This window comes from Amblyomma americanum, chromosome 3 (assembly GCF_052857255.1).
Source record: "Amblyomma americanum isolate KBUSLIRL-KWMA chromosome 3, ASM5285725v1, whole genome shotgun sequence".
NCBI classification, from domain to species: domain Eukaryota; kingdom Metazoa; phylum Arthropoda; class Arachnida; order Ixodida; family Ixodidae; genus Amblyomma; species Amblyomma americanum.
The window spans coordinates 166,138,700-166,148,319 of record NC_135499.1 but is presented as its reverse complement, the minus strand read 5'-3'; positions in this window follow the sequence as shown (position 1 = coordinate 166,148,319).

The window sequence follows — 9,620 nt, the reverse complement described above, 5'->3', positions numbered from 1 at the left end:
GTGTTTTTTTTATGGTTACACAGCGATAATCGAGGTGATTTGGTTGGTAACAAGTTATTTGCAATTATTCCCTCGAGGTCAATAACCTTGCTAGAACACTCTGAAAAAAAATGAACAATTCTTGGACAAATTTCAGACAAAAAATACGATTAGAAACTGTGGCACACAGAACAATCTGCATGAAGGAGAGCATAAATACGCAGCTACGACGCTGGCAAGAACAAATAATGCGCCGCATCAATACAACTTAATAAACAGAAGTATGTGTACTGCAGTTGAAAAGAAGGCAGCCATAAATAGCTACGGAGCAAATACAACCCAAACGTGCCACGGAATATCTTGTCTACCAAAACGTGTGCATTTACCACCCTAGTTACTCTAACGCTGTTTTATTCACGCCTGCTACTGCATCTTTTTGTTTTAACTGTCGTACGCACGCGCAATTTGTAACTTCCAGTCGACCCCGGTGGCACAACTTCTCGCTTCTCTTGTTCTGGGCATAGAGCCTTAATTTCAGTAGCGCCCTTTAAACAAAGCTCATTATTTGACGAAGAATAATTAGAGCATTGTAGAAGCCAGTTAAGAGGCTTGGACAAGAAAGACAGTAAACTAATGAGACGCGCCTTCGCGCCCGGAGTTGCGTTAGAATCTTAAAAGAAGCACAAAAAGAGCCCCACTAAGAGCTAGGTTTTAGCTCATGCTGTACATACGGTGTATCGCCGCAGTCAAAGGACAGGAAGCATGCACGCACGTACGCCCCCCCCCCCCCCTCTCATACACATAGAGTTTCAAGGCAAAGAAAGCGCAAATGTGCAAGAAATAAGGAACCACACTAAATGGCAGCTCACGAAGCTTTCCCATTATTTTGATGCAGAAAACGAAGCGAGGAACAAGAACCGGCCTGAGCGATGCCTGTGGTTGCGTAAGGAGGGTGCATCAAAGGCTTCGCCGGGGTAAGATCTTCCGTCGTAAATAAATGAAGTAGGAAGCACCAAATCTATCCTCAGGGTGCAATGAGGCGATGAGGAATAAAGCAAAAAAAATAGCAGCGAAAACATTAAGACAGCTGGTGTCGGACTTCCAAGAAGGAGCTGCCACAGTCCAGCACCGTGCAAAAAGGTATCGAGACGAGTTAAACGAGCCATGTCTCATGTTAAATAAACAATACTTATTTATCTGGCGAACTATAACAGTAAATGCCACATTATTTCTCTTCTACGGCGCGTATTTATAGGTAATGAGCGTTTCTTTTCCAGTTTGTAGCAAACAAGGAGCTAGCCAGAAACGCAACGCGATAAAAAAGTGGTCGGAAAAAAAAATCATACACACTTCAGGAAGCTTGAGCGACTGGATCTGCTGGTGCTAAGTGTGCGGAAATAAATCTTCATGTTAGTGGTGTTAAGAATAAAAATGAGCAAAGATTGCGACAGAACTGGAAGGATTCGTAACCCTGTAGCCACTTGAAAACAAATTAGAACTAATCCCAACTGTGATTTTAGAAGGTCTCTCTTAAACTATATGACAGGCATAATACTTACTGAATTTTTACCGCGTGTGAACCGGTTTCTACGAACAATAAATATTAAAGCGCTCTAACGTATTTAATTAAATATACAGCGCAGTTCATAAAATGTTTAGCTGGATGTAGTAAAATAGTGTAGTATGTAGAAATACAATATTACTATCAGGTCCCTGCAAACATCACTCCAACCACATTAACCATTGCCCAGGCTTCCAGTGAAAAAAAGAAAAATGGCGAATAGATAATATTTAGTATTGGAACACCTAAATACATTCCCCACCATTCTTTCTGTTTGCAGATCTCAGTTGACTGAAATGTTTACGCTGTCTATAACTCTGTACCGAGGGCACTCTCGAAAGATGGCGCACGTACCGGTACTACTATCGAAGAACTGACGCCTGTCTATTTTGTTATTAGTTAAAAAACAATTAACACGCGCCTTTCTAGTTCAAGCTCGCATTAAAAGCAAACAAAAGATGTGTGATTTCAAGCATTTTCCTAGCACTCTTATGTTACTGCGGTCGAGATGCCTGAAGGCATTAAAATATGGATGAGCTATGAAACCTACTCTCCTTGAAAGCCGCAAAAGAAGAATGACTTCAGGCAGTTTCTATATGTTTAAACAAAACGGACCATGACTCCAGTGCAGTGAATAGCTTCCTTTATGCTGTTTTTATTCGGTTCCTGAAGAGTTGCACATTTGCCGTGGTCAAATTTAAGGCTTGAATGGGTACACAGTGGCCGCAACGCATTCTTCCTCGTGCAGCGCTTTTTTTTTACTAGTCGTGAATTGCGGGGGGTGGGGGGGGGGGGGGTAGGGGGTAGGGGGGGGGCGGTCATATGTGATTTAAACATAACCACTTTATATCGTCATTTGAAACTTGCGCTTGCGCTCGGTGAACATGCGCGCCTGAATATCATTATGCACCTCTTCTCTTTTTGCTTTTCTCTTGACGCGGCAATTCGAGATCGCTGTCTCTGCATACTCCGCTACTTTTTGAATTTTTTGCTCTTCTTATTTGTGATCAGAGCAATAGTTGAACGCACGAAAAGGCTTCATTATCTCATATCCCTTCCAACTATATCATTGAGCTTTCCAGTAGTGAGCAATGTATTAATGTTGAAACACCCAGGCTCTAAAACAGTTACTTTTCCAATTACAGCGATACGTAAGACGCGTTGCATAGCTGGAAATGTAATGAACGCAGACTGCGATGTAAACACGAGCAAATATCGGGTGCTAGCATTATCTCATATCCCTTCCAACTATATCATTGAGCTTTCCAGTAGTGAGCAATGTATTAATGTTGAAACACCCAGGCTCTAAAACAGTTACTTTTCCAAATACAGCGATACGTAAGACGCGTTGCATAGCTGGAAATGTAATGAACGCAGACTGCGATGTAAACACGAGCAAATATCGGGTGCTAGCACAAGTTTTCTCCGGTGGCTCGCCATTCTGCACCGACAGTTTATCGCCACCCGCAGTTCACAAAAATCTTTTCATATAGTAAATCCGCATACTAATTTTTCTGCATTCATTCTCACAATATTGTTTTTCTCTTTATTTTTTTTTATTTTTTGCGTCATTTGACGGGACCTTTCCCTTTCAGCAGCAGAGCAGCATGCAAGAGCCTTTTTTTTCTTGGCATAGATCACGGACAATCGTCACGGATTTTTCCACTGCATTTGAGTCATCTTTCATTTATTTTGTATACTTTTGGCCAAATATTCCTGCTTACACCAAGCAAGACGACAAGTGAGATGACTTAGTCTCTTAGAGCTCGAACTGTCTGTTTTGGGTAACGAAAAACCTTGACCCGCTTCTTTAGCGAGCTTATTGCATTAGCAAAACAAATTACAACCGCGAAACGCTAGGCGTCTTAGCCCTTCGCGTTGCACTCACAAGGCAACCGCGCACAATCTAAACCGGAATACGCCTATATGGGAGGGAAATCTGTTTTGAGTGTAAGTATAGGCGGGAAGAGTGGAAGGTGATAAGGACTTGTCGCCTCAGTCCGCGGTTACGCGTGCAAGTTAGAACGTTTTTATGTGCACTCACGTTAAAACTATTGTGTAGGTGAACACACCTTTTAACTTACGTTTAACTTACATGTATTTGCAGTCCTTCTGGCTGAAGGGCGCCGAAAGTAACAACTGTTGCTTCCAAGAAGTCTTGGCTGAAGCGCCAATGAAATCATGTGCATATATGCGTGTGCTCCCAACTCGGCGTAACACATGACTTTCTTAGATAGTATAACTATAAATACATTTACTGCTCTCCTTGGGCTCGCAGAGAAACGACTCACCTCTAGCGACTCACCGAAAGGCAACACCCCGACACTGTACCTTGAGAAAAGGTCGCGAGGTTTACCTGTAATACAGAAAAAACAAAAATATTGAGGTTGGTGAAATAGCAATAAAAGGGTATACATAAATAAATTGGACAGTGTTCACAATTAGCAGGTGAGTTCCAAACCAACAGGCAGCGAGACAGCGGAAGAAGAGAGGAACCAAAGAACGAAAACAAAAAGGACACGCTCCAAAGTCACATTTATTACGGGCCGAATTCATCCATCGCGACGAAAATTAGCTGAAGAGCTTTTACCATAATGAATTTAACTGTTTCTTTGAAGGCACGACGCGCATCAGCAAAATGACTGAGAGCGGTTTCTAGATGCAATATTAAAGAATTCTGGATGGTTTATAAATAAGCGCCGAACGGCAAATCGTATTCGGCCCACTGTTTCGTGTTCATATGAGTACACTTGTAAAAGAAAACGGTCGTTCATTTTTAGTCATTCTCTTTTCTGTCCGAGCTGATGCCCAGAGTGCATCTTTGAAGGCAAAGTCATTTTCGTGATTGGAACGTTTTTTAATTTCATAACGGATCGTGCAGCAGACACGCGAGCTCTAGATCCCCCCCCCCCCCCCCCCTCTTTTTTAAAGAGCATGCCGCTAAAGCAATTTGTGCGCCTTTACTTTCCAGCCTAACGGAAGGAGTGAAGAGCCGTTGAATTGGGTTGCCTTGAACGTGAGTCACAGATACATAAAAATAATAACAGATGTTTAACATAATTTGCGTGCAAATACACACTTGACACTCTTTCGCACTCGTTAGGTGGATCTCTCTTTGAACGAAACAGGAACCTAACGACTTGCTTAAAGATTAGCTGCAATTATGAGTCCATTAACTGCGTATTAAAAAATCTAATGGTCACAGTTTTTGCTTTTATAGGCGACTTAACAACTCTTCACCCACGCGACTTGTGGACTGTGCTGACCGCCTGACGTATCCTTGTGGCTCAACTCTTGTCAGTTCTACGAGCGAGCGCCTAAAATAGCCCACTGTACAGCATGACGTTGGCCTTCGAACCCTTTGGGAGAAAGGTGTACGGGTGTATGCAACAGAGTTCTCTTTCCAAAGTAGCAGTTTTGCTCCGTATCATGTTTTCTCCGTCATATTTGCTTAATTTCATATTTTCCTTTCATCGACAAAATGAAAAAAAGAAGTGATTTCTTAGGAAGCGCATGGCGGATGACGGGCGCGCCTTTCTTGAGATCAGTTAAACCTTGGCGGTGAGTTAAGGAATTCTATTTATATACGATACATTTAACCAGATTAAGTTAGCCTTAAAAGGTATGTTCATATCCGAAATGCTCACGCTGTGAAATATGCCGTTGAGGAGCTCACCGCATGAAGTGGGTAGTATACTTTTCTGCCATATGCTTGCTCTGTAGTACTGCCCTGCCTTGTTTTATCTTCTCGTTGCTGACAGTTTAATTTTACTTCAGCCTTCAGCGTAATTAAGCTAACCCGACTAAACAGGAAAAATGAGACCTGCTTTGAGTGCATAGGAATCAGATAAAGAAACGCTAAAAATGCTTCGGATGCTCTCGAGGGGTGACAGACTGTGTGTATAATTGAGATGTTTGGAGGCAGTGTGTATAACTGCGACAGAAGCCTCAATACGCACAAAACTGCGCACTACGTGAGATCCACGTTCGTCGACGGTGTTGCGCGCGGGATGCATAGACGGGCATCAAACTCGCGCCTCTCTCTTCCATAGCACGACGGTGCGGATTTCGTGACCAATAAACCAACAGCACACACACGTCTTGCTGTACAAAACAAAAAGATAGAGAGAAACAGACGTATAAAACGCAAAGGCACTACGGCGCAGGGTACGTTCGGGGTGTGCGCCACCAGTCTGCACCGGAGCGGAGAAGAACTGTGCTTGAAAGTTGTGGAGGCGGCCGTACCACGTATACGGGGCGGCGATAGAATCGGCGTTATAAACTCCAGCTGTCAGGAGACCTCGGCGCCATAAAAGAAGAGAAGAGGCATCGGCGGAGGCCGTGAAGGCAAATTCGAATGAATCGCGGCTATCATGCAGGGCCCCAGGACGAGAAGGGGGTACTCCTTGCTGCCCCTGACTTGTACGGCTTCGATCGGCATACGCGAGGCGCCATCACTCTCTCTACACCCTCTCTCTCTTTCGCATGTTCAGCGCTGAACCATGCCAATGGAGGGTCCAGCGGTGGGAGCCCCGAACGTTGGCCCAATGCTTAGCTGGGGCCAACCACTATTCCTGGGGCAAAACGATCCTTCGAGAGCAGCTGCCGCGTCGTCGGAGCGTCAGACCCGCTATAGAGGACGAAAGAGGGCCGAGCCATATCGAATGGGTGGCGGGCAGAGAAGCCATACAGGCGTTTGCAGCTGCGCGGCCTGCCGGGTTACCGTAAACTCTCGAAATTACCTACTGCCCTTCTCCTAACACCGCATAGTGGTCGCGCCACTGGCCATCGTTCGCAGTCGCATTTTCGTGCACTCCATCGCTTGGTGCAGTATTCATTCGTGCTTTCTCGCACATATTTTGTTTTTTTTTATCTCCGAGTTTTTGTTTCTTCTCCAATTTTACAAACTTGCTGCTTATAATACAGCTTTCAATTCGGTTCGTGAACATTTACATATTGATATACATATTTACGGAGTCGCTGGCTTAAGACGCAAAAAAGGTGGGTGAGCTAGGCGGGTTTTTTATATTTATTTGCCGGCAGATACGGAATAGTCAACCGGCGTGCACCAACGCAGCCATGTTGGAAGAACACTCGTCGCCGAGTGTTAGCAGACGCTGCAGCCGATGTGGCCGTATTCACGCCCCGCGACATTGCAGTGAAGCTCAAGGTGGCGCAACAAGCGGCCATTGAAGCACTCGCGACCTTGCCGTACGCATGCAGTTCGCGTACAGAGTAGCTTCCTTGCGGAATTGTCGCAGTCTTCTTCGTTTTTCTTGCGAACAGCAACGGGGAGGGTGGCAGTGCGCAAACGCCTGCCTGAAAAGTCTGTGCCAGTATATTTCCCATTTTTCTCTGTGCTTAGAAAGCGCTAATCTGTATACGGCAAACACTGGATGAAATTCTCTCTGCATAGTTCGTTTAGGATGCATGAAAGCAAAGAAGTTCTGAACCAGCTTCTACTACTAGTGCTCCTCTTCCTCCTGTTCTACCTCTTTTTCTCTCCCTTCTCTCTCATTCTCTCATTCTATATATATCCGTATACATACATACAGCCTCCGAGACGCTCGCCGACAGCACCTCCCTTCCTGGCTCCGGAGCAGCCCCTTGCCCGCTTTGGTTCCAGATAGCTCATTTCGATGCCAAGCATGGGATCTTGTCGCCAGAGGCGCCCCGTCCCCAATCAAGCGCGCACGCGATCGCGTGAACGGTGGCGGCAGCCCGGTCCTTCGGCCGCCGCGCCGATTCTCCATCGTCGGGGCTGAATTCAGTCGGGGAACGTCGGCAAAGAAGGTGCGTACGTGGAGAGAGCAGCGGTGAGGGTGAGAGCGCTCAGCGAATGCTCGCACGCTCGTCGCCGTAATATCCGGAGTAGCGAAGAAGCCCATTCCGCCCCGTGTCTGGCCCACCGGCAGCATTATTCCGCCGGAGCGGGGGTGTCCGCCAGGAAGTCTCGAGTCACCGGAGCGAGATTAGGTGCCTGCAACCGGGAGCGGCTCTCCAAGCTCTCCTCGACTCCCTGACTCCCTTCAACCACCTCCCGGCCCTCCCCATCGAATGTCCTTGCCTCATCCTGCCCCATCCCTCATACCCCTTTTTTCCGCCAGCAGGTTCAACTTTTCTCAGGACTTCGGAGACCGAAGCTCGTGCGTTGTTTCACTGCCATCGTCTTCACGTGTGCTGCTGTTAATGTCTCCGGTTTTCTTCATATCCCTTTCCCCGCCCGTATAGTCGCGCCTCTCTTTCTTGCTTATGGTTCCGTTTCATCCTACCTACGTAAGCCGCGTGGCCCGTTCCTGTTACTGTTTCTCATGCTGCTCCTCCTGTCGTGCCTCGGTGTCTAGCTCGGCGCGTCGATATAGGTTTCAGGCCACTCCTCTCGTATCCTGTCGCTTATTTTACTCGCGTCATGTCCTCTGCCGGTCTTTTTCCTGAGTAAGAATTCCGCAATGAGAGCCCCACTTTCCCTAATTTGCCTTCCTTTTCCAGGTGTCGTCAGCGTCTCCATTGTTCATGCGCCCTACTTCCCGTTTTGTCCACACCCTTCTTCTTACGCCGCACCGGCGATGCCGCCGCCGCGGCTTCTGCTCCGCAAGCGCAAATTACAAGTTAGCGAAAGCCAATAATAAGGAAGGAGGAAATATGCAGGGAAGAAAGGGAAAATATGAATAACAAGCTCGCATAAAAAAGGCTGAAGCAATCCTCGGCGATGAGAGCTTCGTTCGTCTGTCAGTACTCTGTAGTCGTGTGCGAGATGAGACGGGAGAAACCCGCGCCAGAATTGAAGTGACATCCTCCAGGCTCCTCATTTGTTTCTATAGGACCTCCTCCCTTTCTAAATTACCCCTCTTTACCTCTTTCTTTTCACGTTTCATGCTCGGATGCTTTTCACGAAGACCTTCCGTCTTTCAGAGATCTGAATTCGTGTCTTCCGCTCGGGTGAAAATGGAGCGATAAGGACCTCGCTGCTTACAAATTAGGCTTAGTTTTCGCTAATGGCCGTTGTATTTGCTGGCTTTAGTTCATAAAAATTGTAATCTCTGTTATGCACAGTACTATGCATTAATTTTCGAGAGCGAGAAAATGCTTTTAAAAATAATTCTGAACTGAGACAGTAGTCTCATTTCAGAATTATTTTTAAACACATTTGCTCGCTCTAGAAAGCTAATGGATAATACTGTGCATGACAGAGATTATAATTTGTATGGTGACGTGTCGTTGTAAGCGCTGTTCACTTAAAATCGCCAATGATGTAGCACCTCCTATGTCGGAGCTAGGTAGGCTTTGCAGAACGTAGAAAATGATACGCAGGAAATGGAGGACATAGGAACTGTATTCATTTTCGAATTTTATAGACTAAATTTCGCACTTGAGGATAGCAGGAGTTGGTTGCGCTTTCTCCTCCTGTTCGTACGAATTGCGAAGATCAACGTACACAATGAAAAAAGAAGAAAGTGCCGACTAAGTTTAATGGGCAGCTGTGCATAGGTGCAGTGAGGGCGCTTCACTGATAGTGTCCCGTATTTGTGCCCATCTTGCTGCTATCTGCGGGAGGATATTCTAAGGATTCGAAGTAATGTGGGAAGGATGCCCCAAGGAATTCTCACCGGTCCCGGTGGGGAAATTAAACTTGTCCGTAGTACATTTCTAAAAGCTGCGGGGACGGAAACAAAGGAGTCTTCATCAGGTCACGTGTCAGCACCTTGTGAACTGGGCTGCATATCAGCTGGTTAGGAGAAGGCACGATTTGTGAGTTTTTCGCATAAATGTTTAAAAACAAGCGTTTTTATGAGTTAGGTTCACGCTTATGCCGATAAGAGGTGTATAAATACTTCTGGTATGTGAGCAACAGATGTGAGAGGCCATCAATATCAAGCGTCTTGAACGTTCGAGCTTTAGTAAAGGAATTCAAAATAAATAAAGTCTCCCGAAACGACGCTGGGAATACGTGTGCGAAGTGCACTCGCGGGGAGTCGAGTCGTAAACAAGGCGTACTTGATGTGACTGCATTTCCTGCGAGGAAAAGAAAAAGCCACAAACTCAAAATTGCTCCGGAATGCAGGAAGTCGTTCGTGCTCGC